Raw genomic sequence first — 27,686 nt, 5'->3', positions numbered from 1 at the left:
TTGAGAGAGAGAGAGAGAGAGAGAGAGAGAGAGAGAGAGAGAGAGAGAGAGAGAGAGAGAGAGAGAGAGAGAGAGAGAGAGAGAGAGAGAGAGAGAGAGAGAGAGAGAGAGAGAGAGAGAGAGAGAGAGAGGGAGGGAGGGAGAGAGAGAGGCATTATCTTCCTATTATCCTTTTTATCTTTTTCTATTCTTCCTTGTGAGACCTTGCTTTTGGATTTTGCAATGTTTGGAACTTGAAGCAAGGTAGCCATTGGAGGTTGTGCAAGGATATAAGATCATCAAATCTATTCATACCAACATCCAGAGTAGTGCAATGGAGGGAGAAATGGAGATAGATAGTAAGCACCCGGTTTTCTTTCTTATGGTTGAGCTTGCTTGGTTGCTCATTTGTGAATAAAGAGAGATTGGCATGCTTGAGCTTGAGAGAGAGCAGAAGAAGAGCATCTTTAGTGAGAGGTAGGAGACAAGAGCGTGGAGAAGCTCTTAATGGAAGAAGAGCTCCTTCCATGTCCCATTCGTGGTGCCCATAGATAGATTATACACAATCATTGGTTAACTCTTGATTCTCACCACATTGGCAGAATAAGGTGTACAATGATTACTAGTGTTCCTCTAAGAATTATCATAATGGATAGAAATGATTTGTGTTGCATGGGATTTTATTATTGAAAAAAGAAGCTAACACAAACAAATTTTGGTCTTTTTTATTTTTTACATAATCATACCCTAATAAATTGCAAAAGATATGCATGTGTTTGGGCTCTTTAAAGAGTATAGGAGGTTGAAATCCTCTAATTTCTAGCTTTTGGGTCTAGACTCAAAGTAAATATTAGACCATTGTGAGCTCATTGTGAATTGACTCCTATAGACTCATAGTGAACTAATCATTGCAAGCTTGAAGTGAAAATTCTTGCAACTTCAAATTGGCATAACTTTTGCCTTTATACACAAAAGAGGGCCATTCTTGTAAAAATACTCAAAACAATGCTTGTTATCAAGCCCACACTGATAGAATTGCAAAATTCATCTAATAATCAAAGGCTATTCCAATCTAATAGAGAAGGTTGTTGAACATCATTTGCCACTTTACTATTGAACCCAAAGTTCCTTGAATACATTGGTTACTTTATATCTAGTCTATGGTTGTTGGTTAGTTTGGGCTCATCTCAAGCAATGAATAATTGTTGGATGTGTCATACATTCAAGAGTGGTTGGGATAGCCTAGGTGTGTTCTCACCCTCCACATTTTAATCTTCAATGTGCACTTGTCCCTTGAAAGCTCTCACATAGAGTTACTTTAGGCTCTATCAAAATAAATTGTCAGTCAAGTTTCGTGGCTGGGGGGATGCTCACTTGCCAAAGACACTTCATAATGGACCTACCCAGACATCAAGGTTATCCTTAGACTCATCTTAATCAAGCCCATTTGCTTAAAACCCTTAGACTCATATAAACTAAGCAAGTGCCATAACACCCTTAAATTCCAACTCATAGTGAAAAATGGTTTTAATTGTAAGCTCACAATGATCTAGCTTTTATTGCAAGCTTGCAATGATCTAGCATATACTACAAGATCAAAATTATTGGGCTTGATTGTCCATAGCATCCTATGTGCTTTGGTGATATTGTAGATTATTAGTTAACTTGGAATAATTCATTGAACAAAATATTTTATCCAATCACTTGCAATAAACTGAGACAAAATTTTCATGATAAAATTAAGTTCTCTAACTTTTTGAGTAGCAAGGTAGGACTTTGATTTTAAATCATATTTTTGTAAAGTCATGGACTTGAACCTAAGAAATTAATGTTAGATCTTTTGTTCATAAATTTGATTCTTGCACTTAAATAGTGATTCACTTCATGTTGGACCTTTTGTCCATAAATTTGATTATTGCACTTAAAGAGTGGTTTAAGTGCAACTTTTCTAACTTAAATCTAGAAACTTGAGACATACACACTACAATGAAAATCATTGACCTTTGTAAGAAAGTGTATTTTTGCTTTTGCTAGCACAAATTAGTTGAAATATTCTAAAAATGGATCTCAAACTTCAATCCAACTAAAAGGAGGCTAAATGTGGAAAATAAGTCCCTTACGTGTCTAGATTGTGGAAGAATACACATGCATGTAGATTGCCTAATGAGGATGTGTTACTAGTGTGAAGATCATGAAAACAAACCCAATGCATTCACATGGAGAAAAACTCCATGAAAACTATCATACGATCTATCTAGAGGTCACAACCCAAGTACAAAGTGAGACAATAGGCACAAGCCTTCTAGGAATGCTAACAACAAATGAGTTGAAGAAAAATGCGCTAACCATATTAAGCATTAAAATTGAGAAAACTTGGAGCTTTAGTATAATCCCTAGTTTTATTAGTGGCATGTTTCAATATAGTACCAAATAAGTGCATATGAATAAATCAAACAAAGTTTCATTGTAGCTAAATAAAATGTCATCTTAAAAAAAAGAAAACTATGCACACTAAGATTACAGAAGATACAAAAGGAAATAACATAGTAGCCCTTTAGGCATGTCAATTCTTTTAATCTAGACTTATTAAATTGTGTGATACATTGATGGTTTGATCTAGTAATTGCAAATGTCGATCAATGAAGAGTTTGCAACAAGCAATGCTTGAAAACACATGATAGAAAAGGAGTGAAAGAATATATCAATGGCTTCAAGCCTTAGTTGTAGCTAGGATAGGGCAAGCCAACCAACTTCTCTCCATCCTCATCAACCCAAAACATTGTCACATTCAATCATTATTCCATTCATGGAAGAAACCATCAAGACCCATAAACTCAGACCAACCTTGCAAATCCTATAGGCAAAGAGCACCTTGACGACCCACCTCACTGAATTTCAAACTTCTTCGAGAAAAGATACTCCATTACCTCTATAGCAAGCTCAATGATATTCATCAATGCATTATAATGAGGTTGGATTTTATTCAATAATAATATGATCTTCAAATCTCTTTATTTTGAATCAATTTCATATTTGTCCTCATACTCTTGAATGTGCTTATGTGCATGCAATCAATTTTGATAGCCAAGCATATCACTCTCATCAGTCATGTACTTTAAATCCCATCTATGCAAGGTTGAAATCCTAATATGACACTGGTGTATCACACTTCCAAAAAAGATAAAGACAAAGACAAAATTTTTGAGCTTATGTGCAACGGATCAATAGACTTGTATTCTTTCAAGAGTTTTCGTTTCTCAATAGTTTTAGGCTACCTCTTGCATCATAGCTCATACTCTAGCTTTGTACCATACATACCACTCCATTCAATCCCCATGAATAAAAGAAAGAACAAAATAATGCAAAGGTTTTAGTACATTCACTTGACTTACCTTTCTCATTGTTAGAAGGAAGCTTGATGGTCTCACAATTTGAATGTGGCTCCCTTAAGCTCTCAAGCTGGCAATCCACAACTGATCGTCTTCCTTCCATTGCCACCAATGAAAAAGAAGAACAATTAAGGAGAACAAGATTATCCTCCCCCCATTCTCTCTCTCTCTCTCTCTCTCTCTCTCTGTGTCTCTGTCTCTCTCTCTCTCTCTCAAGTAATGAAAGCATCAACACAACATGGTAAAAAAAATGATAATAATAATAATATAAGAGAAGCAAGAGAATACTTCACCCTCTTGGTTCCCCCCACTCACACGCACACATGCACACGCACACGCACACACACACGCACACGCACACGCACACGCACATGCACACGCACACGCACACGCACATGCACATGCACATGCACACGCACACGCACACACACACTCTATGGTGGAAGTAAGAAGGAAGATGTGATGCAAGAGCTCAAAATTTTGCACACACAAAAATGAAAACTTTGATTCATTTTGCAAATTATGTACATGGGGTTTTCCTGGCACCTCATGATGAGAACTTACCCTTGGCCTCTCACGTCATGTCATCTCTCTTTTGTATCCTCGTAAGTTTCTAGATTTGACATGATGAATGGACTTTCCCTTGGACCTACAAGTTTTGTGGGTCTTTTATACATACATAAATAGAAATTGAAAATCCATAATAGTGAGTCCAAGAGATTTACAATTTGCATGTGAGTGAGCACATCTCTTGTTGAGTATTTCATAAAAATTGTATTGTAGCAATAAATACTACAATTTAAATGTCTAAAAGACTTGACCATAAAATATGGTAACCAATATCTCTTGATATTTAAAAATTGATTGCCATACATCTCATCACCCTTTGTGCATCACTAGCTTTAATCCTTTCTCAAGGTCCACTAATTGGCATCCATTGGCTCCTTCGTCTATGCTTTGGCTGCTATGTCCAACCCTTTGAATCTGAACTTTTTCCTTCTCTAACATTTTGTATTTGGGATTAACATTATCACCCTCTCAAATTAGTGCTAGCCCCATCGCATGTCAATTTGAGTTATCATGTCATAGAAAACACCAAAGACTATAGCACCTAGGGTGCAAATGATAAAAAGGTAATGTTGTGGGTATGGAGCTATCAAAGGAAGAGGAGTGGATGTCAATGGGATGGCTAGATATGTCTTTGAGGTATACTAAAAAGAAGACATCATGCTCTTTCTATAAGGGTAGTGCCTAACTTGACTATGCTAATAATGGGTGCTTATGTAGCATGATGAGTATAATGCTAGGCAATCCAAAACCTCCTAGGTATGTACCACACTTAAAGACCTAATTAATGTAAGGGATGGTTGTGTAGTGAGAATTAGGGTGACAAGTCTATCGTGCAAGCCAAGGGATGTCTTACCCTTAATGTGCCTTGAGTTGTGATATGGAGAAAGTGCGCTAGGGGGTTCGAGATTGATAGAACAAGGCCATCAAACATCTCTAACTTCAAGATTCATACGTACAGTAGTTGTGCATGCTCTAACTAGCTTTTGGAGATTTTTCTCTCTTTTATTACTTTATTATTATTATTATTATTATTATTTCTTTTCTCCTCTCTTTTTAAATGTGTTTTTCTATGTAAGGGAGTGGGCATATGAGCAATGCAAACCTCACTCATTAGGTATTCTTTCACAATTAATTGTATTTGGATAAGGGATTACTAGATGAAGGTGTGAGAGCCATGGGCGGATCAACTCTTAGTCATATCCTCACAAAATTCAAGGAAATATGATAGTAAAAAGGTCACACATAGTATGAGGCTAGCAATGGCATAATAAAATCTAGCATTCACATCAAAGAACAATGTAGGTGGTCATTCCTCAAACACTATGGATTTTAATTTGATATGAGGATGAGTAGCTGCAAGTAGTTATAGCACCAAGCATCACAGTTGAAAGATAAGAGGTTTTTGGGATCTTGATATTGATGCTAGGGGTCTTTGGGAAGTTCTACCTCCCATGCTTCTCAAGGTTGAAAGAAGTTCCTGCTATTTATAATATTTTTGAAAAATGGTAATTAGTATAATTTATGATAAATTTGGAAAATCTTATACCTTTTAGACATCAACAATAACTTTACCAATCATGGCAGTTGTTCGTCATTAATTTTAATAGTTAATAAAATTGACTAACACTTGCTTTTTAAGATGTATATCCCTCTCTCCCTCTCTTCCTCCCTCCCTCCCTCCCCCCTCTCTCTCTCTCCCAATTGTACTCTGCATAATTTGAAGAATCCACTCCAAGTTGACACCTCATCTCATCCATTCTAGCTTCTCTCTCTTTCTATGCCCTAGTAGTAGTTCACATAATTTGAACAATATTCTATCTTGACATCTCATCTCATCCATTATGACTTCTCTTACGCTCTATGTTTCCTTTTTCTCTAGTCTCCTTTTCTCCCCTTTTTATTTAAAGAGTTGTTCTCTTGTAGAGGCATGAGTGTTTTCTAATTCCCCTAACCACCTCCCCCTATAGTGCAAGGGTAGCACCTAATAGTGACAAAAGTGCAAGAACAAATACAAAAGGAGATCAAAACAATGAAGGAAACAAATAATCAAGGTATGCTAGACACTATCTTTTCAACAGTTAATGAAGCTATATTGCAAAATAAACATTGCATTCCATAGACCTTTAGACACCTCCCTCATGGATGGCATGAAGAAAGACATCTAGGCTAAAGACCAAATTAAGGCCAAATTTTGGAAGAAAAAGTGGATGACATCATGGAAAATCATTAAGGAAAGAATTAAGAAACTTTGGGGTGAAGCATGCAAGATGAAGCTAGAGTATTAAAGGGTTTAAGTGGATGACATCATGGAAAATCATTAAGGAAAGAATCAAGAAACTTTGGAGTTTTGAAGCATGCAAGATGAAGTTTGTGGGAGCTTTTGCTCAACCGCTAAGACCCATAGACCGCTTATTGCTTCAAGTGTTCCAAGCCCAGCACTAATGGCTACCTCTCACATAGCCGACGCGCCATCCATATCTACGGGTGTAGTGAGCTTACCTTCATGCCGTTCGAGTTACCTCCTCTCCCACACACTCCGGTAGCTCCACGATCCAAGTGCAAGCTTCAAGCAAGCTCCATCCTCAAGCTCCACGCTCCAAGCTCCATCACCGCGAGTAAGAGAAGAGAAGAGAAGAGAAGAAGAGAGGAGAAGATGGAGAGCTTCTCCACACTACGGTCCCTCACCCTCACACACTCACTCCCTCACACTCTCATGCTCCCTCTCTCAAGCACAAGCTCAAGCAAGCAAGAAGAAGAAGAAGAAGAAGAAGAAGAAGAAGAAGAAGAAGAAGAAGAAGAAGAAGAAGAGGAGAGCTACTTTTGGCCACACACAAGAATGAGGTTTCCATTCACTTTTCAACTTTATATACAAAACCCTAATTCCCTTTTGGGCGGTCATCCCCTTTTCCCCTTTTTTACATGGCCGGCCGTAGCCTAGGCCCTTTTTCCCATTGTTCTTCTATCTTCCTAGCTTCCTTTCCACCGCTCGTCTACATTTACAAATTGCACGGGTGAGAGCCCGACGCTCCTTGAATTAAACCACGATGCGCTTGTGCTCTTTTACAAAAGTTTTGACTTGCGCTTTTCCTTGTGCGTCTTTGTCTTCCATTTCTCTTGCTTTGGCCTTTTTCTTTGTCTTCTATTTTACATTTTCGGATTTTCCATTGCCTGGCACTCTTTTACAAGATTTTAGGATGCGCCTTTGTATTTTAAAATGCACCTTTTCCCTTTTGCATTTTCTTTGGGCTTTTTAAGGTTGCCCCTGCTCTTTTGGCCTTTTCTCCTCTTCTTTCTTCTGTTAGGCTACCTTTTTTCCGCCTTTGCCCTGCGTCTTTTTTATTTCCTTTTGCTTTCTTCGTGTTGGGGTTAACATTACCCCCCTCCTAGACGAGTGCCAATCCCATGGCACTCTTCGTCGAAGGTAGCATTCGGAGCTTGCACTGAAGACGTGGGTGGGAGGGACTGGTATGGTTTGCCTTGGGGAAATTCTGATGTTGGTGCGGATGAAGGTCATTGGTGGCACTTTGCTGTTGCGATTGGCTGGTGGTATGATGATTGTAGGTGGCGATAGGCTACCTTTTGTTGGGAATGGTCACTCATAGTTGGCGCGGGTGTTGGTGTTTTTGGGATTTCATGGTGGATTCTGGTCGTGGTGATTCTTTGGTGGTCTTGCATGATGAAGTAAAGGACAAGAGGTCAGGGTTGAGTGTTGATGTAGAGCTGATGGTGCTTTTGTTGGAGTTTTGAATACCTGCAATTGGAAAACCTCTCAGGTGGTCTCTCCCTTAGTGCTAGTCTTCTTAACGTGCACAAGACATATTTTGATTAGTTTGGGAGATAGGTCGAACTCTAAGCAAGCTTGGAGTATTGTCCTGCACTTGAGGACCCAAACTATGTCTAGACTTCGGTGCAGATATTATGTGAGTGCACATGCATACTTAGATATTACGTAGGTAGAAGATTGCAGGCTGGTTTCTCATAACGTCGTGTGGATGAAGCCAAGTGGTCCATGATGGAAAGAAGTACACGTGAAGGTGGGTGCAACATCCTATGCCTTGTGATTGCACGATGTAGAAGGGTAGAACACAGGGATAGTGTACTATCCTTAGGTGGTAGACATTGGGCCTGTGTGGTGAGGACAGTGTACTGTTCATGGCCATTCGTGCGGTGCGTGCCCAAATTGATTGCCATGGTTGTAAGGCAGAGTGTAAGAGGGAAATGTGTGAATGGGTCAGGGTGGTAGGTCTAACCATGGGTGCGACAAACTGCGTAGGTCTGTCCTGCCCTTGATGTGCCCTTAACTATTGTGGGGGGTGCTAGGGGACTAGGGGACTAGGGGGCAGAGCCAGCCGACCAAGGGCACTAGATGCACCTAAATTGAGGGCCCCTAGGTGCGGTTCTGTGATCATGGGTGCTTTTTATTTTGTCGTTCTTTTGTTTTCTTCTCTTTTCTTTGTTTTCCGTCTTTTTTTTTTGCCACAATACAACCATTGCAAAATGCAGATGAGCCTTTCAATGGGTTGGGACATGTCAAGCCTCGGAGGCTAAGGAATTGGATATGCCCGTGATGATTTTTCCCTAGCCTTGGTGTTAGGGGAGCCATTGTTGTGATATTGGTGCGATTGCGGTGACACCCATCATGAGCTCACTGTAGAGCTTGGCCCAAGAAGAGAGTGTATCCCATGACTATGCTTTGGTTCATGCAATGTGGGCACTCGCAAGGATGATTTTTCACGTTCAGCAGTGTGGCTTTGTTGCGATCCTTTGTGCGGTTGGTGGTCTTGCGGTGGCCTAGCCATTGAACACGTTTGCACGAAGGCCTGTCTCATCCTGCATCCACTTGTCACTTCGTGAGAGTATATGCTTGCTTGCGTTAAGTATGTCGAACAAATGCAATCATGTTAAGACATAATTTTTCAAAATGCTATGATGTGTATTGGGATGCCTATTTCATTGCTTGTTAAGGTCACATACATTAACGAGAGGTAAAGGAAGTGTGTACAAGTGGGGATCTTGCCCCTTTACTCATCAAAGACAAAAAGTGATGGCATGATGACTTGTCAAGCTACTTGTACATCATAGGGGCTTAGTCGATTTGTACTAGGCAGGGTGAGTCGGGTTCTGGGGTGGTGCTGGTGCGGGACTCTTGTGAGGTTGGGCAGGGAACATGTGGGTCGGGACATGAATGTTGTAGTCCTGGGCTGCCACCGTTTCCAAAATTCCTTTAAACAATTCATCAAATTCTTCCCTATCTCGAGCCGCCCTTTCTTTCCGTGAGCACCTGGTGCCCAAGCGTACGTTGGGGGTTTATGGAACTGGCGTTGCCACATGCTGTGCGTTTCTTTGAGTCTCGATTTTCTTGGCCCAAGGATTCTTCGGCCTTCGTCCGGGATGGTGTCGCTTAGGACCTCGCTTCTTTGCATACCTTTTGAGGGTGAGCACGTAGCGCACCGATGGAGGGGCATGTGCCACATGTTCTCTCATCCGCGAAGAGCGTCTCTGCAAGCTAGCTACCCTAGGTTTTCCATGTTTTTCTTGTAGGGGACCTGCAATATGCAAACCAAGGGTTAGGCCTTGATACAGAATAAGACCGTTCACATGGATGAATTATAGTGCGGGTTATCAAACGCATATGACTAGAAGAGGTGGAGTGGGATGTGTTGTGCTCATTGTAGTGGGTGGCCCTTGTGATGATGTTGACTTAGCCTCCTGCCATTAGCAGATCTTGGCTCATGCCAAGTTGCATCGGCTGGTGGTCATGGATTTGGGTAGGGCTCATCCTCGGAAGGATGGACCGGAAAGGGAAAGGTGTATAGAAAGGGACTGCACCCTGCTTACATCATTAGAGATGTTGGTCAGGGCTTCCCACGGTGGCAAGGTGGGGTCCATGCCCTTCGCACGGAGGTGGAAATGGTCATGTGAGAGGGGGGCCGGACAAGTCTAGCCCATTGGCCCCAACTCTTCTGTCTGCGCTTGACTATTATTGCTTGTGTGTGTTGATAGTATTTATAGAGGGTGACAAAAGTTATTGTTTATTTATATACATATCCATGGATCCATGTCACTTTACGAGGATAAAAACCAACTATAGAACTCCGAATTGTACTGGAGCATGGCACACACGTCTAGTACACGTGATAGCTTACTCAATACCGATAGATATTTTGCCACATCGAGTAGCATGGAACCTTGCCCGATTCTACTGGCAACATGTAACTCCTCCTCAGTGAGAACCTTATCAACAGGCATATCCTTGGGCTGAGAGCTACGGCTAGTGTCATGTCCCTCCTCTTGGATATTTGGAAGTTTTGATGGAGATAGAGATTGGGAGTGAGCAACTGCCATTGACGACCGCTGTTGTGCTTCCTGTGTCCGCTTGGAAAAAGAGGATGTAGGAGATCTAGGACTCTTAGGTGGACTTGGCACTGGCTGAATGGGTTTGCTCATGATTGTTAGACGATTCTGTCATTAGCTTTGTTGAGCAATCAGCCTTATCATGAGAGATGTTGTGCTTGTGGTGCTCATTATCCTCTTGGGAAGTCAAGGGCTCCTTGGGCACTAGTGGACCTTGTGCATGCTTGACAGTTACCTCTAATATCTGCTTGCTAAGCAGGGTAGGCCGAGGATCTAATTTTTGATAGGTCATGTTTGATTTCTTGATTTTAATCGTGAGGGGCTCAATCACTCCAATATTTTTGGTTCGAGACCTGGATTTTCATTTAGGTTTCCTCCTACGCCTCTTTGCTTTTGACATAATTTGGGCTTCTGGCAAAGGTGGTTTAGCCAGGGGCTTTGGTACCGAAATCCATCGGTTGCCTGCATAATACCCTTGAGCATGAAGCAACGCCTTGGAAATCCATCGTGGCGTTGTGCTAGCTCTCCATCAATGCCTTCATCTATAAGGCTTGGCCTTCTTTCGTGGTCTTCTACGATATCTGTAAGTCCCAATTCTCTCCTTGGCCTTGTCTCCTGAACTTTTTGTTTCAAGTATGGCCTCACTCATTGGTTCTCTCCGTTCAACCTGCGCTTGCATCAACTCCTCCCACAACTCCTTGCTCTCATTACTAGGTTCGGCTGTTACATCGGCGCCTTCCTTGCCTTTCCCTCGAGGTTCGATGAGGTCACCCTTGCTAAAGGTTGTGACTATCCTCACACCCGGTAGTGTAAGGTGTATCCTCTGTGCTACATAGTCAGCCTCACATTTGGTCGCCCTTTTGAAGGGTCTTCCCAGGAGGGTTTCCTTACCACATTTAGCACTATTTGGAGGAACATGAAATAGGATAGGCAAGCTTTCAGTTTCAATTTTTGTAAGGATACTGCACTTCCCTATGAGTGCTTGTGGAGGTCCCCCATAAGGGCTAAGAGTTGCATTAGTCGGTGTCAGCTCTGGTTGGCCTCGTAGGGTCCATACCTCGCAGGTCAAGACATTAAAATCTACTCCTTCATCAATCAGAGCATTGATAGTATGATCTCTTTTCCCGGTGAGTTTGACCCTAAGATAAGCAAGTGGTACTATGTCTTCATCTTCCGGGTCTTGGCTTGTAAATTTAAGCCTTCTGAAAAATGCCCTTGAGTCCCCAACTACACGACCAGATGCGGATTCTCCACTGATGTCTTGGATCGTTAGTGTAGTGCTCTTCAAGGAGCATCTATCGTCAAGACTGTCATATCTAGTCATTCTTGCTATTGTAGCTTGATGTTGTTGCTTTCCGCTTTGACTAGATGCAGTCCGAATGCAACACGTATGTATTTTTGCAGTGTGGCCTTTTTGCCCTTGTTGGCTAGATGGGCCCATTGAGGTTCTAGGGTCTCTGTTTGTCTCTATTCGGGTACGGGCTTTTGGTTGCTCTTTTGCAAGTGAAAATCCATGCTCATGTAGAGCCATTGCTACACTAGGGTCTATTTTGGAGGACCTGTCATGGCGCGCATTTTCTCCCCAACCTTCGTGGGGGAGGTGCGGAGGGGGCAGAGCCCCCTCTGCGGGGGTCTTGGGGGGGGGGCAGTCCCCCTGGCCTGTAGGGCCATTACAGTAAATGCCATACGTGATATGAGAGACCGTTTATAGCCAAAATTTGAACTACTTGCTCTAAGATTCAACCCAGTGAGATCGACCTGTGATAGGGTTTCGGTTCTATGTGGTCTCTTGGTCAATTTTACCGTATTTAGGTAAAAATTTGAGGAAATCTAAATTTGGCCCAACAGGTCCGAATTACAGGGATGTAACTGTCCAAATGCCAAATTCGGCCAGTCTGAACCTAGATGTCCGAGGGCTAAGTGGGCCGAGGCCGAGTCAGGAGGGCCGAGGGCTGAATTCCAAGTTAGTCCGAGTGCTCAATTTGGACGGGCCAAGTGGTGGGTGTTTGTGTGGTAGTGGGTTGAATGGTCTGAGGACCGAGTGGCCGAGGGCCAAGTTGGGTGGTTTGAAGGCCGAGTCGAGTGTCTCGAGGGCCGATTTTGGGACTCAGCCCAGAATCGCCATCACTCGGACACGTTGAGCGTGACGCGTATTTTCATCGGACCTCACGAAATTTGCCGCGCCGAGCGTTGGAGGCCTTCCCCCTAGCCAAGCAGCTCCAGATCCATACTACTCATGTAGGGGAAGGTGTAGAATTACCTGGCTGGGCAAATATCTCTCGGATGACAAGATCGAAGCGGATGCATTCACGAAGCTTTCCTCTTCTCTCCTGCTCTCCTGAAGCCCTGCAATGCACAATGTGGCCTTTCTTGCCACTCTTGGCCCTTATACCCCTTCCCGGGTATGGTATTGATGCCCCCAATCACTCACTTGCCGATCCTAGGCATCACAAGTGAGCTTTTTACCATTTTTTGCACGATTTTTGCCCTGTTTTTGCCCTGTTTTGCAATAGTAAACCCTAATGCTTATTTTCTTTGTTTTTCTTTGTTTTCTTCTACTCTAATGCATCCAAACCACAAACTAAATACCTACACTACTCCATCTCACAACATAAATCTCAAAAAAAGCAAAAAACCTACTTGCCAAGGAGATCGAATACCATCTTCAACCCCCTTACTTCCTACATATCTCAAGCACCGGTTCGGAGAAAATCCTTACTTCGATGCTCGATTCGAAGCGCGCAAGTGCTCACGGCTTGAATCCGTTGGTCCCAGCAAACTGAACCAAAATGTTGGAGCTTTCGCTCAACCGCCAAGACCCACAGACTGCTTATTGCTTCAAGCATTCCAAGCTGAGCACTAATGGCTACCTCTCACATAGCTGACGTGCCATTCATATTTACGGGTGTAGTGAGCTTACCTCCGTGCTGTTCGAGTTACCTCCTTTCCCACGCACTCCGGTAGCTCCACGATCCAAGTGTAAGCTTCAAGCAAGCTCCATCCTCAAGCTCCACGCTCCAAGCTCCATCACCGCGAGCAAGAGAAGAGAAGAGAAGAGAAGAAGAGAGGAGAAGATGGAGAGCTTCTCCACCCCACGGTCCCTCACCCTCACACACTCACTCCCTCACACTCTCACACACTCTCTCTCAAGCACAAGCTCAAGCAAGCAAGAACAAGAAGAAGAAGAAGAAGAAGAGGAAGAGGAGAGCTACTTTTGGCCACACATAAGAATGAGATTTCCATTTACTTTTTAACTTTATATACAAAACCCTAATTCTGTTTTGGGCGGTCATCCCCTTTTCCCCTTTTTTACATGGCCGATTATAGCCTAGGCCCTTTTTTCCATTGTTCTTCTATCTTCCTAGCTTTCTTTCCATCGCTCGTCTACATTTACAAATTGCATGAGTGAGAGCCCACGGCGCTCCTTGAATTAAACCACGATGCGCTTGCGCTCTTTTACAAAAGTTTTGACTTGCGCTTTTTCTTGTGCGCCTTTGTCTTCCATTTCTCTTGCCTTGGCCTTTGTATTTGTCTTCTATTTTACCTTTTCGGATTTTCCACCGCCTGGCACTCTTTTACAAGACTTTAGGGTGCGCCTTTGTATTTTAAAATGCACCTTTCCCCTTTTGCATTTGCTTTGGGATTTTTAAGGTTGCCCCTGCTCTTTTGGCATTTTCTCCTCTTCTTTCTTCTGTCGCGCTACCTTTTTTCCACGTTTACACTGCGTCTTTTTTATTTCCTTTTGCTTTCTTCGTGTTGGGGTTAACAAAGTTAGAGTATTAAAACAATGAAATCGCTTTAAGAAACTAGAGTATTGATCATACATGAACTTACACCAACACAACTCAAAGAACCACCAAGTGAAATCTCCAAGATGAAGGATGCTAAAGAGGGGGTAAATGGAAAGTTTATCATAGTGATAGAGACATCATATAAGAGTTTAGAATGGATAAGTATTAAGTTACTTTTGGATCTTGATGCATTTGATAACATTTATAGCTTTAATAGTTCCTTTTATGCCAATGGCACCCTCTTGAGATGTTTTGTTTGTGCCAATGGTAACTTGAGGTGGCTTATAGCTGAAACCTTGACATGTTTTGTTTTTCCCATATGCCTTTGAGGCATCTAAAAGGACATTAGAGAGAGAGGGAGAGAGAGAGTGTGTGTGTGCGCACGAGCATGCATGTGTGTGCGCGTGCGTGTGTGTGTACATATGTGCATGCGTGCATGCGTGCGTGCGTGTGTGCGTGCGTGCGTGTGTGTCTCCCCCCATGAAGACAACAATATATGGCTTCATTGAGAGACCTAGATACCTAGATGTATACATGCTACATTAGAGAGTAGTAGCCATTGGCTAGCTTAGGGTATCCTCCCACCAGCTTGAGATTGAGACTAGGAGGGTAGCCCACATTCCCTGAGTGGAGTAGACTTGCAAGCTATGCCAGGAGGAGGTGGAGAGTTAGGAGCACCACATCCACAAATGTAGAGCCTATAGTGTAGGTTGAGCTAGGTACCCCTTTGCTATTTGGAGGAGACATCTCCCTCAAACTAGTCATAAAGTCCCCACACTAGCGCCACTTGGGCCAATTCCTAGTCGAGATTCAGAGGCTTCGTACATCACTACTACATGCTGGCACTACATAGAGAGGGGGATACTAGTAAGCTCACTAATTTCTTCCAGACTATGACCACACACACATCACCCATATGGAGAGGGGTGACAACCCAAAGAGCCAAGGAGATCAGAGTAGCACACCGCCCATAGATACATGGGTACTAGACACATACTACATTAGAGAGAGATAAGGGAGATCTGCTAGCGGCACAAGCATTAGCTGATAGATCTGAGAGCCGAGTCTAGATGCTACCCTCATACTATCTCATCCGGGATATATGACATACTCTATCCACTAATCCCAAATGGGTGGAACTAACTAGATATAAGGATATCATTTAGTCACACATTTAGACACATAATATCTCATCCTCTTGTTGTATCGATATATGAGCACTATTTTGGTTTTGCACATCACCGTAACTTATTTTCATAGTATATCATTGACCATCTTTACACGTCACACTTTGATATCTAGTGATGACTAGCATTGTACATGTTTTTGTTTCCTAGGTTGATTTCAATCTTAGTAGATGTTAATGTATCTTTTTTTCTTTCTTTCTCTCTCCCCCTAATTTATTACACCTCCTTTTCCATGGATCTAGACACTTAAAAATAGTGATAAGAATGTCAAAATAGTAAAAATAGTGGCCAATACTTTATGCATCAACAGGAAGCAATGATTTACAAAAGGGAGGGCAAGATTGACAACATAGAAAAGGTGTTGAAATCACTAATCAACAACACCAAAAAAACCATGGATAACAACATAAATCCAACTTGGCAGAGCCTACTGGACAAGATTTGCAAACTTAAGGGTGAAGTTAAAGAATGGAAAAAGGAAAAAGCAACCATGCAATTAGAGATTCAAAATACAAGAGAAGAAATTACAACTTTGAAAAGCTTTGTCTGTGAAGAAGGGAAAATCCAAGAGAATACTATTAGTGCCATTAAAGAGGAGAAATGTAAGGGCATCACTAAAGATATAGACATCAAGCTCAAGGCCACACAAGGATGGGTGGAAGTGGTGGAAAAAAATATAAAAACGAAAGTGAAAAAGGACAACCATTAACAGGAAGTGCACATTGTCAACACCATTGTTGAGGAAGAGAGGATGAGACAAGCAAGGTGCTTGGATGTAAGAGTCAATGGCATACTCAATGAAGAGAGCTATTTGCTCAAGGAAGATGGTAAGGCTCCATGCACACCACTTGAATACAAAGGAAAGGACAAACTAATCTCTACTAAAGCTTAGAGAGTAGGGAAAGAAATGCAAAAGCATGCCCTCATACTAAGGTTTCGAGATGAGGTGTAGAGAACATCCTTCATAAGAAAGAACACCACATTAGTAGGTCTCCTAGGAGACCCCATCTACATAGATGATGATTGCACCAAAATGTAGATGGATCATAGGTGCACCAATATATCCAAAATAATTTGGGCTAGGAAAGAAGGCAATATATAAGGATAGATGAGTCATTATTGATGACAAGGTGGTTGAACATCGACTCATGGTCTATGAGGTAGACACTCTAGAGATACAACTGACAATGTTGAATTGTAATGGTTCACTCTAGACACACCTAGGGAGGATGAAGGAGATGATGGAGAACTAGGATCAAATTATGATTATAGAGATATACTAGAGAAACAAAAGCAAGAGGGAGATAGAGGAGCACATCATTTACATACGTATTAGGTATGATCACTCACTCCTCTAGATTGGGAGAGATTCTTTTGGTGGGTTCTTACAATGCTAGGATATGGAGAAGAAACTATGACACATGAATTTGAGGACCCATGGCAACTATAGGTGATGGATGTAGAGGAGGAAGGCATGGGTAAGGTATTAACTAATACTAAAGGAGATAGCACACGCTAGGCTAGCACTTGTTAGAGATTTGATTGCAAAATCATTTGATTATCTACAATAGAAAGTGGCCTAGATTCAGAGCATTGGCTTGCTTTCAACCCACTCGTTCCAGCACAATGGACTACATGTAAGGCTCCATTGAGATGATGGAGCTAGTCAGATCATTGACTATCCCCTTTGTTGCTACATTGGAGAGGATCACAACTACTTATCCCTTACCATATCCACCTCCCATATGCACAAGTTCTAGCCATCACGCCCACACCCAACCCATCACCTTCCACTTCACACATGAACTAGTTGACATGTACAATCACCACATTTATAATGTTCTCACCGAGTTCAAGTGCATTGATCTCTTAGGGACACTCATCTCCTAGCTTACCTCCATCCTATGCTCAATTTCCCCTTAGAGCTTTCCACACATATTATGGGACACACCTGACCTAGGACAATGCCCCAAAACTGATGGTTTGATGATGAGTGCAAGGAGCCATACAAACTACTTCAAACTTGTGATGGCTAAGGCATATTACAGAGAGGGAGGCCCCTATCAAAATGAGGACTTCACTTGTAAGTTACAAGCATGAGGAGGCATAGCATCGGGATCTATACCACCTATTTATGAGTAGAGATGTGGCCACAACATGGCATAGATTACAAGAGCTATGATGCTCCACACCCATTGAAGACTCAAAGAGATGGTGCTCATATGCAAAGGAGGTCTATGATGTACAAAACTAATTGTTGTCGATTCCACATGCTTTAGAACCTCACCCTAACATGTCCACCTTCTTCATAGGTGATATGGAGAAGAGTGTTAACCCCAACACGAAGAAAGCAAAAGGAAATAAAAAAGACACAGGGCAAAGGCGGAAAAAAGGTAGCTCGACTAAAGGAAGAATAGGAGAAAAGGCCAAAAGCACAAGGGCAACCTTAAAAGTCCAAGGCAAATGCAAAAGGGAAAAGGTGCATTTTAAAATAAAAAGGCGCACCCTGAAATCTTGTAAAAGAGTGCTGGGCTCTCACCCATGCAATTTGTAAATGTAGACGGGCGGTGGAAAGGAAGCTAGGAAGATAGAAGGACAATGGGAAAAAGGGCCTAGGCTATGGCCGGCCATGCAAAAAAGGGGATGACTGCCCCAAAAGGGATTTAGGGTTTTGTATATAAAGTGGAAAAGTGAATGAGAAGCTCATTCTTGTGTGTGGCCAAAAGTAGCTCTCCTCTTCTTCTGCTTCTTCTTCTTGTTCTTGCTTGCTTGAGCTTGTGCTTGAGAGAGGGAGTGTGAGGGAGTGAGTTTGTGAGGGTGAGGGACCGAGGAGGAGAAGCTCTCCATCTTCTTCTCTCTTCTTCTCTTATCTTCTCTTCTCTTGTCTTGCTCGCGGCAATGGAGCTTGGAGCGTGGAGCTTGAGGATGGAGCTTGCTTGAAGCTTGCACTTGGATCGTGGAGCTACCGGAGTGCGCGGGAGAGGAGGTAACTCGAACGGCATGGAGGGAAGCTCACTACACCCGTAGATATCGATGGCGCGTTGGCTATGTGAGAGGTGGCCATTAGTGCTCGGCTTGGAACGCTTGAAACAATAAGCGGTCCGTGGGTCTTGGCGGTTGAGCGAAAGCTCCCACATTTTGGTTCCGTTGCCGGAACCAACGGATTCAAGCCTTGAGCGCTTACACGCTTCGAATCAAGCATTGGAGTAGGGTTTTCCCCGAACCAGTGCTTGAGGCAGATAGGTAGGAAGCGAGGGAGTTTGAAGAGGTATTTGATCTCCTTGGCAAGTAGGTTTTTGGTTTTTTAGATTTGGAAAAGCATGTTGGAGTAGCATAGGTGATTGCTTTGTGATTTGTATGCATTTAGGATAGGAAAAAACAAAGAAAAAGAAGCAAACAGAAGGGTCTTCTGTTGTTGTATAACACTCTAAAGCAGGGAAATAGGGGCACAGATCCTTGGAGTGCCGTTTGATTCAAGCACCATAGTGATTCCAGGCATGTTTGGCATTTCCATGTAGTGTTTTGTACCTATTTGGAAGGTGTTGGATGATTCAGTGGAGTAGACGTTGACCTAGAGGCATTGTATACAACTCGCGCCGCCATCCGCGTCGTCAGACTAGGCTGTCCGAGTCCCAGAATTGGACTAGTCCAGAATCGGATCGGACCAGTTTGTCCGATCGGACCACTTGGACCAACCCGTTTGATTTTGGAAATCGGACCACTCGGACCATCCTATCCGATCGGACGCTCGTCTGATCAAAGCAATCGGACCACCCTGTCCGATCCGATTCCCAGAATTGGATGTGACCAAAATCAGACCACTGGGCCGATCGGACCACCTAGAATCGGACGTCCGATTCTGATAATCAGACTCCTGAAAATCGGACATCTGAGAATTGGACAGAAAACTGTCAAAATCAGACAGGTATTTAGAACATCAATTTTGACACATCTAAATCCCGAGATTGACCCCAAAGGCTACGTAGAGCTAAAAGCACATCACAGATCCATCACCAGGCTAAAATTTAGAGCACGTAGTTCAAAATTTGGCTATAAACGGTCCTCCAAATTGTGCATGGCTTTTATTGTAACGGCCCTACAGGGCGAGGGGGACTGCCCCCCCGGACCCCTGCAGAGGGGGCTCTGCCCTCTCCGCACCTCCCCCAAGTAGGTTGGAGGGAAAACACGCGTCGTGACAGGTCCTTCAAATTAGACCCTAGTGTAGTAAGGGCTCTACACGAGCATGGATCCTCACTTGTAAAAGAGCAACCAAAAGCCCATACCCGAACAGAGAGAAATAGAGACCTTAGAATCTCAACGGGCCAATCTAGCCATCTAGGGCAAAAAGGCCACACCACAAGAACACATGTACATTGTGTTCAAACTGTGTCTAGTCGAAGCAGAATGCAACATCATCAAGATATCAATGCGAGGATGACTAGACATGACAGTTCTAACGATAGATGTACCTTGAGTAGCGCTGCACAAACGACCCAAGACCTCAGTAGCGAATCCACATTTGTCTGTGTAGTTAGGGACTCAAAGGCATCTATCAGAAGGCTTAAATTTACAAGCCAAGACCCGGAAGATGAAGACATAGTACCACCTGCTTATCTTAGGATCAAACTCGCCGCGAAAAGAGAGCATACTATCGATGCTCTGATTGATGAAGGAGCAGATTTTAACATCTTGACCTATGAATCATGGACCCTACTAGGCAACCAGAGCTCACACCGACTACTGCAATTCTTCGCCCTTATGGGGGACACCCACAAGCACTCATAGGGAAGTGCAAAATCCTTGCGACAATTGAAACGAAAATCTTGCCTATTCTATTTCATGTTCCTCAATAGTGCTAGCTGCGGGAAAGAAACCCCCTAGGAAGACCCTTCAAAAGGGTGACCAAGTGTGAGGCCGACTATGTAGCACAGAGGATACACCTGACACTACCGGGTGTGAGGATAGTCACAACCTTTAGCAAGGGTGACCTCATCAAACCTCGAGGGAAAGGCAAGCAAGGTGCTGACATAACAGTCAAGCTTGCTATGACGAGAGCAAGAGAACCAGTGAGTGAGGCCATGCCTGAAACAAGAAGGTCAAGAGACAATGCCAAGGATGGGCTTTGGACTTACAAATATCGTAGAAGACCCCAAAAGAAGCCCAAGCCTTATAGACGCAGGCATCGATAGAGGTCAGCACAACACCACGATGGATATCCAAAGCATTGCTACATGCTCAAGGGTACTATGCAGGTGACCGGTGGATTTGGGTACCAAAATCCCCTGCTAAACCACCTCCATCAGTAGTTGAAGGCCAAAGTGCATCAAAAGCAATGAAGTAGAGGAGGAAATCTAAGAGAAACTCTAGGTCTTGAGGCAACAAACCAGACATGATTGTTCGAAAGAAAGAGCCTTAGCCTAGCATGCTAAATAGACAGATGTCATATGTAGCCATTGAGCACGCATGAAAATCATTAGTGCCCAAAGAGCCTTTGATTTCCCAAGGGGAGAACAAGCATCATAGGCACAACATTGCTCATGGCAAGGCTACTTGCTCAACAAAGCAAATGGCACAATCATCTAATAGCCTTGAGCAAATCATTCAGCTAGTGCCACGCCCACCTATGAGTCCTAGATCTCTTATGCCCTCTTTTCCCAAACAGACACATGAAGCACTATATCAGTTGTCAAGGGCGACTGCTCAATTCTAATCTCTATCTCCATCTAAGCTTCCAAATTTCCAAGAGGAGGGACATGATGCCATCTGTAGCTCTCGACCCAAGGATATGCATGAGCAACCTAATGTGACTAGATCAACTCATGCTCGATCTACACAGATGAGTGCTCAAAGGGCAACAAAAGACATGACCACTTCCGATCGCCCCAGGGACTTGACACCATAATCCACCAAGGGTAGCCAGCCCACTAAACTCGCTACTACTACTTCCAATCAGGGATCATAGCAGTCACAGCCCTTGGCTGTGACAATGCCCCTTGCAGAACGTGTCCTTAGCAGTTTACTTGTGGAGGAGGTGTCGCAACCAACTTCATTGACAACTCCAACACATCCAAAGCGCCTAAAGCCTAGGCTAGAGGAGTTAATCAGAAGGGAAGAGCTAGACTCTCCAAAAAGGAAAGCAGTTGTATCCTCACAACCTAGCGAGGCTATTTAGCAGGCCATGGCTATGTCCCATAAGGACACACTAGAGAAAGAGAATGCTGAGGCCCAACCAAGTACATCAATGGTTGACTAAGTCTAGGGTCCTGAGTTGTTGAGAGATGCACCTTCACTAACCAAGAAAAAGAGGAGAAAACAACGAAAACAATAACAGTTGGAGGTGGTTGTGGAATCGAAGAACATTGAGACGAAGAGCGTTGGAGAGCTAATGAATAAAGCATCGAGTCCATACACCAATGAACCCATTGATGCCTCTCCTAATAATGGTGAGACCTCAGACACATCGGTGTGCTCTGACAAATCAAAGCAGTCGTTACCATCAATGGCTGTCAACCAATCAAGAGTGGATACAACGTTGTCACAACACGGTGACAACAGTCACATCCGAGGAGAACCGTGACAAAATGGCAGCAAAACCTCAGGAAAAACGCACAATCCTTGAGAGCATGAGCAATCCTAGCGTTGACCAATCTTGCTCATCTAGGCCTGAGCCACTAGCTATGCTAAAGCCTAAGGAAACTCGTAGAACTTTGCATGAGATTGCAACCGAGCAAGCCCTTGTTGAATATAGAAGTGTCGTAGAATGCTTAACTGAGTTGGATGCTAAGCTCAAGGTGTTCGCATGCGTTTACGTCCTTGCGGACATGGGCACAATCCCCAAGGAGCAGCTTGGAGATTACTTGCCCTTCCCTTTATCTTGAGAAGAGCAGGAACACCTTGATGAGCACTATAGCAGGCTCCTACACGAACGCTTGCGACTCATCTCGGGCGAGGAAGCTGACGAACTACGCTTAACCGTCATGTTCAATAAAGTGCTATGCCAACCAAATCTCGTAGACATAGAGCAACTAAAGCGACTGTCAGCAGGCCAAAGTTGATTTGAGCAGCGTTGGTGTGAAAGCCGTGTTGCAATGGTTGAACTAGGGGCTCAGATCATGACAGTCTTTGAGGAGCGATTGGCTGAATGGTGATCCCAAAGAGACCCAACCTATGTGGCACCAACTTCCCTTCGAGTACTGATTGCCATTCGGGGTATGGACTTGGCGAACCTAGGCAAGAAAACTCTCTGTTTGATAAGGTTCTCACTGAAGAGGAGTTACATGTTGCCAATAGACTCGGACAAGGGTCCATGCTGCTCGATGTGGCAAAATATCTATCGGTACTAAGCTGCCACGAGTGCTGGATGCGTGTGCCACACTCCAGTACAACCCCGAGTTCTGCAATTGGTTCTTATCCTCGTGAAGTGACATGGATTCATAAAAATGTATATAAATAAACACTGATTTTTGTGTCACCGTGTATAAACAATATCAACACACACAAGCAATGATAGTCAAGCGCAGGGAGAAGAGTCGGATCTAACAAGCTAAGCTCCTCAAGTCCTCCTCTCATCACGCATTTAAAAGCCGTTGACCATCCCCACCTCCAAATGAAGGGCATGCAACCCACATTACCGCCATAGGAAGCCTTAACCAACAACTCTGATGGTGTAGACAGGGTGCAGCCCCTTTCTATACACCTTCTTCCCTTTCCGATCTATCCTTCCAAGGTTGAGCCCTGCCTAAATTCATGACCACCAACTGACGTAACTCGGCATGAGCCAAGATTTGCTAATGGCAGGAGGCTAAATATACATCATGGGGGCCATCCCTCTACAACAAGCACTGCATGCCCCACCCCTCCCCTTCTCATCCTATGTGCTTGATAACATGCACTATAATTCCTTACATATGAATGGTCTTATCATGTAACAAATCCTAATCCTTGATTCGCATCTTACAGCCCCCCCGCGAGGAAAACATGGAGAACTAAGGGCAGCTAGCTTGCAAGGATGCTCTCCTTAGCCGATGGGAACATGTACAACACGCCCCTCCGTCGGTGCGCTACGTGCCCACTCTTAAAAGGTACGCCAAGAAACGCAGCCCCAAGCGACACCGCCCTAGACGAAGGCCTAGGAAATCGCGGTCCAGGGGAGCGGACGCTCAAGGAGGCACACACAATGTGGCAACACCAGTGGCACAAACCCCCAACGTATGCTCGGGCACCAAATGTTCAAGGGCAAAAAGGGCAGCTCGGGACAGGGAATAATTCAATGAACTATTTAAAGGCATTTTGGAAACGGTGGCAGCCCGGGACTACACCATTCATGTCCCGGCCGACATGTTCCCTGCCTAACCCCACGGGAGCCCCGCACCAACAGAGCCCCAATCGCCCGACCACCTAGACTCGCCCCGTCTCGTACAAATAGAGTAGCCCCATGTTGTATAAAGGCTTATTAAAAGCTACTTGGCCAGGACTCTTTGTCTTTAAATGGTTAAGTGTTGACATGTTTCCCAATTGTACGAACTTTTCATATATGCATTTAGTATATTTCATGTCTTTAGCAAAAGAAAAAGCTAATCAAGCGCAGGTGATAAATATCTAAGTCAACACCATAGAATTCAAATAAGTGATGTCTCCTTGCGTTGCATTGGTTTATTATAGTTGCGGCGTATACCATACATGTACTCTCATGAAGTGACAAGTGGATACAGGTCTTTGTGCAAAAGTGTTCAATGTCCGATCACCGCAAGAACATCGACCCCACAAAGAGCCGTGACAAAGCCACATTGCCGAAAGCAAAAACCACCCTTGCCGACCGCCCATATCGCATAGCCCAAAGCATATTCATGGGCTACGCTCTCTTTCTGGGTCAAGCTCTATAGTTGGCTCACGGCAGTCGTTACCTCAATTTACCAACATCGCGTGTGTCGCAAGGAGGTTTGCAATATCTCAAGTGTATCTCCCCATCTCAACAATGGCTTCTCTAACAACGAGGCTAGGGCACAATCATCACTATAATATTCATTTCTTGAGCCTTCGAAGCTTGACATTTTCCAACCCCCTGAAAGGCTGATAGCCTCAACATATTGCAATGGTTGTACTTAGGCAAGTCAAAAAAAAAAAGAGAAGAGAAAGAAAGAAAGAAAGCAAGAAAAAAGCACAAGAAAAAGAAACAAAAAAGAAAACAAAAAAAAGAAAAAAAAGAGAAAAAAGGAAAAAGAAAAGAAGAAGAAGAAGAAAAAACAAAGAAAAGAAATGAACGAAAAGAAGCACCCACAATCACAGCACATCACCTAGGGGTCCTCAAATTAGGTACGTCCAATGACCTTGATCGACTGGCTCCATCCCTAGTCCCCTAGCTCTTTAGCATCACCTATAATTGTTTAGGGCCCATTAAGGGTAGGACACACCTAGGGAGCTTGTCTCGCCTATGGTTAGACCTGTCACCCTGACCCACTTGCACAATTCCCTTTTGCACTTTGCCTTAATACCATTGCAATCAATTGTGGTAAGCACTGCATGATTGGCCGTGAAATGTACACCGTCCTCATCAAGCAAGTCCAATAGCTTCTAGCTACCGAAAGTGCGGTGTCCCTGTATTCAATTATACTACATCATGCAGTCACAATGCAAAGGATGTCTCATATACCTTCACGTGTACTTCTTCTCAACATGGACAACTTTGCTTTATCAACACATTGTTACGAGAAACTAGCCCGCGGTCTTCTAACTACGTAATATCTAAGTATACACGAGCACTCACATAATATCTGCACCGAAGTATATACACGGTTTGGGTCCTCAAGTGCTAGACAATACTCCAGGCTTGCTTAGAGTTCAACCTGTCTCCCAAACTAATCAAAATATGTCTTGTGCATAATAAGAAGACTAGCACTACCCCTTAGGGAGAGACCACATGAGAGGTTTTCCAATTGCAGGTATTAAAGACTCCAACGAAAGCACCGTCATCTCTACATCAACACTCAACTCTGAACTCTTGTCCTTTACTTCATCATGAAAGACCACCAGAAAATCATCACGAGCAGAATCCACCATGAGCATCCCAAGAACACCAACAACTATGCCAGCTATGAGTGACCATTCCCAACAAAGAGTAGCCCTATCGCCACCTACAACAATCATATCACTAGCCAATCAAAATAGCAAAGTGCCACCAACGACCTTCATCCGCACCAACATCAGAACTCCTCCAAGGCAAGCCACAATAGTCCCTTCCACCCACGTCTTTGGTGCAAGCTCCGCATGCTACCTACGACGGTGAGTGCCATGGGACTGGCACTCATCTAGGAGGGGGGTAATGTTAACCCCAACACGAAGAAAGCAAAAGGAAATAAAAAAGACGCAGGGCAAATGCGGAAAAAAGGAAGCCCGACTAAAGGAAGAATAGGAGAAAATGCCAAAAGTGCAAGGGCAACCTTAAAAGTCCAAGGCAAATGCAAAAGGGGAAATGTGCATTTTAAAATAAAAAGGCGCACCCTGAAATCTTGTAAAAGAGCGCCGGGCTCTCACCCGTGCAATTTGTAAATGCAGACCGGGCGGTGGAAAGGAAGCTAGAAAAATAGAAGGACAATGGGAAAAAGGGCCTAGGCTATGGCCGGCCATGCGAAAAAGGGAAAAAGGGGATGACCGCCCCAAAAGGGATTTAGGGTTTGGTATATAAAGTGGAAAAGTGAATGAGAAGCTCATTCTTGTGTGTGGCCAAAAGCAGCTCTTCTCTTCTTCTTCTTCTTCTTCTTGTTCTTGCTTGCTTGAGCTTGTGCTTGAGAGAGGGAGTGTGAGAGTGTGAGGGAGTGAGTGTGTGAGGGTGAGGGACCGAGGAGGAGAAGCTCTCCATCTTCTCCTCTCTTCTCCTCTTCTCTTCTCTTCTCTTGTCTTGCTCGTGGCAATAGAGCTTGGAGCGTGGAGCTTGAGGAAGGAGCTTGCTTGAAGCTTGCACTTGGATCGTGTAGCTACCGGAGTACGCGGGAGAGGAGGTAACTCAAACGGCATGGAGGTAAGCTCACTACACCCGTAGATATGGATGGCGCGTCGGGTATGTGAGAGGTAGCCATTAATGCTCGGCTTGGAACGCTTGAAACAATAAGTGGCCCGTGGGTCTTGGCGGTTGAGCGAAAGCTCCCACAAAGAGGGTGATAGAGCACCTACAACATGGACGATCGATGCATCACACAAGTATATAGGGTGAGAACTTCATTTATACAGTAGAAATTTTGACCTTTCTTCTTGGTTACATGTTTAACATCGCACTAGCAAAAGACTTCCCAAACAAATGGACCTTGCATACCATTATGCCTATCCACAATCTTGAGATTCCCTAGATCTAGGTAATTACAAGACCATCATGGTGGGATGCACTTTGGCCAAGGTATATGGAGCAATGATGGAGGTAGAGTTAAGTGCCCATACAAAGATAGGGAGACTTGGAGCTATAGGAAAAATTGGCTTTAGATGGGGGTGCTCTAAACTCAACAACATCTTCATTATGAAAGATAGGAAGGAGAGAATGTACAATCGTTTTACTATTGCTAGGAAGAAGAAAAGTTCTTGTTGCTTTATGGAATTTTCACAAGCTCTTTCATATAGTCCCTAAGATAGACTACTAAAAAGGTTCCAAACATTTGGGATCCTATCAAACATAGTTTAAGGCATCTCTGCATTGTATGAGACACTGATTTAGATGCCCAAGAGGACTTTTAGATATGGTCTTCATTACCATTGATGTGAAGAAGGGATGCCCTCTCTCCCCTATGCTCTTTAGACTCTACATTGACAAGATGGAAGACTACATCCTTGTAGGGTGGACATAGCTAGTATATTGACATCCATTATGCTTTATGTTGATGATATTGTCTTGTTCTTAGAGTCATAGGAGGATCTACAATGACATCTTCATGCCCTACATGACTTCTACACACAACATGGATTGATAGTTAATGTTGGGAAAACCAATATCCTAATCTTTCACATATCAACCAGAATATGGAGAAAATCAATCTTCGCTCTTAAGTGCTAGATAGATGGAGGTAGTGGGCTCATATGTCTATTGCAAGTCATATCTATTGCAATCACTCAAACATTCACGATGGTGTAACAAGTGATAAACTTACAAAAGGGTATGCAACATTAGCCATGCTAGAGAGAGTGTGTCATTAGACACATTTCCATGGACCCCACACATGTAGGTGGTTATTTGACACATCGATCACACCATCCATGATGTATGGAGCACTATAGTGGGAGATCATGCTCAACCACCAAGACCCACATACCACTTATTGTTTCAAGCGAGCACAAATGGCTATCTCTCACCTAGCTGATGCACCTTCGATCCTATGAGTGAACTGAGCTTACCTTGATGCTCGATGGAGTAGCCTCATCCCTCAAGTCCTCTGATA

Source organism: Lygodium microphyllum, chromosome 12 (assembly GCF_053477565.2).
Source record: "Lygodium microphyllum isolate KBCC chromosome 12, Lygodium_microphyllum_v1.1.10, whole genome shotgun sequence".
NCBI classification, from domain to species: domain Eukaryota; kingdom Viridiplantae; phylum Streptophyta; class Polypodiopsida; order Schizaeales; family Lygodiaceae; genus Lygodium; species Lygodium microphyllum.
This window is presented reverse-complemented; position numbering follows the sequence as displayed.